This window comes from Cyprinus carpio, unplaced genomic scaffold (assembly GCF_018340385.1).
Source record: "Cyprinus carpio isolate SPL01 unplaced genomic scaffold, ASM1834038v1 S000000671, whole genome shotgun sequence".
Taxonomy (NCBI): Eukaryota; Metazoa; Chordata; class Actinopteri; order Cypriniformes; family Cyprinidae; genus Cyprinus; species Cyprinus carpio.
In genome coordinates this window covers 1-2,072 of record NW_024873405.1, presented here as the reverse complement: position 1 = coordinate 2,072, position 2,072 = coordinate 1, and the positions used below count along the sequence as shown (strand labels likewise).

The 2,072-nt window shown below is 46.5% G+C and overlaps 1 non-coding gene and 1 pseudogene across 1 annotated transcript; one reads left to right on the top strand and one right to left on the bottom strand.

The window, feature by feature from the left end:
- Positions 1–106, top strand: LOC122143049 (annotated as a pseudogene; the record flags this gene model as incomplete).
- Positions 107–1,812: 1,706 nt separating this feature from the next.
- Positions 1,813–1,884, bottom strand: trnad-guc. The gene has a single exon. It is a non-coding gene; the product is annotated as a tRNA-Asp (tRNA).
- Positions 1,885–2,072: the final 188 nt, after the last annotated feature.

Here is a 2,072-nt window from a genome sequence, read left to right as displayed (position 1 = left end):
TTCTCTTCATTGTCGCATAAATCTTTCGCATTTTACTAAAGATTTCCGTGGAGGGAGGACTTTTGCGAGTGGATCTGATTTTTTGGTGTGGTTTTGGGGGGGCTCTGCTACAAAACAAAGCAGCGCTACAACAAACCCCACACGGGTCAAGAGACTAGAAATGAATTTTTGGTTGGCCATCTGCCAAAAACGCCCGTGGAAGGATTTGTTCGTCTGGTCAATGTCTGTATTTTTGCAGCAGGGTCCTTGAATCTTTGAGGGTCTTGTGCAGCAGTCTTTGACTCTCCTCTCCCTTCCTGCTCAAACCCCACTTCCCACTTGTTGCACCCACACTACAACCGGGTGACTCCACTTCCAACTCCACCAGCTTCCCGTAATATTTAGGCCAAGCAGCAATGGGAGAGACACGGAAAACAAAGGAATCGCTCTCCTTGTACTTGATGGTATCCCACAACTCAACTTTTATCCAAAAAGACCTCCTGCCACTTCTCACTTCATCCGTCTTTAAAATGATGAGCCCAAACAAAGATCTCATCACGTCCTCTATAGATAAGCATTGGCTATGATTTTCTTATGCTGACCTAGCCCCCTCGATGACCTCCCCATTTAAAAAAACAGGTTTTTTTCTTTTGATTTTTTTTAATGTGTATACCTATGCATCAGCTAAATTCGTGCCTTAACTTTGTCGACGTTTGGTTTTTTTTTTCTTTTCACTCTTTTTTTTTTGTTTTTTTTTTCCTCCTGACCGACTTTACCATACTCATTACATCTCAGGGGATGCGAGGCCTTTTTCATCTTTGTTGTTTTTTTTTTTTTTTTTGCACAAAGTTTTGTGTGTTTTCATTCTCTTTATCTCATGTTTTTTTGTACAATTTTTTGAACTTGCAAGTTGCCCTGATGGATTGTGTACGTGTTATTGGTTCGAGCGTGTCAGAAGGGACTTTTTTGGTTACATTTAACGACTGCCCGTAAAACAAACAAACGCACTTTTTCTCCTCTTATTTTTTCTTCCCTTTTTCCCCTCTTTTTTTCTTTTCTGTATCTTTTTTTTTTTTTTTTTTTGTGTTCCCCCCTCCAAGGGCCGTTTCCCCGGGTGGAGACTTTTTCCCCTTTCTTTTTTTGTTTTCTTCCTAAATAACTGTCCCCGGCTTCGCTCTTTTTACTAAAGTTTCAGGTGGAGTGGAACTTTTGCTCGATGTCGTGTGTTTTTTTGTTTTCCTGTTGGTCGCCCTGGCGTTGGGTGGTATACCACCAGTGGGGAGAGCGAGGGTTGAGCTTAAAGCTGCTGCCTTCCAAAGCGTTGACCCTCCCCCGGACCGCTTTTGCTGTCCCACCACCCCGGGTCTCGTCTATCTTCGACCGGCCAAGTCAGCTTTTTGTTTGCTCTTTGGCGTCTAGAACGGCGGATGTTGAATCTTAGGCCAGGCATCGGAAGACAGCGCTCTCTGTGACTTTCTGGCGGCTTACAGCACACTCACAATTTTATCTCCCTCGCTGGGGGGTTCGTATCGGGGCAGCAGAAGAAAAAGGAGATATCTAGCTCGTCTAGCCCATTTGCTCTTCGCCCAGCTCCCAGAGCTCTTACCTGCCCGCTCATCCCGCACTCTTCCACTTAGCTCCTGCGTTGCCTGGTATAGCGCGGCCGCCGCCCGTACCTAGCTTCTCCCTCCCTCCCTCGTCCTCCAGACCTCGATTCCCGCCCAACGCATCTAAGCTGCTTCTAGCTGATCCCCTCTCCCTCTCTCTCTTACTGTGCTCCTCAAGCTGCCTTCAAAAACTCTCCCCTCCTACCTTCCGTCTCCAGCTCTCGCGCCCCCCGTCGGGGAATCGAACCCCGGTCTTCCGCGTGACAGGCGGAGATACTGTCCACTATACTAACGAGGAGTTCCGCATCTAGAAGTTCTCCCCAGCCAACGCAACTGCTACGACATCACTAAACAAAGCATGGCTTTTTCTTATGCTGACCCAGCCCTTACACCATAAAAAACCGGATGGACCCATCATCAGCTAAATTCGCTTAACTTTTCGAACGGTACACTCTTTTTTTTTTTTTTTCTCCTACTTTTCAGATG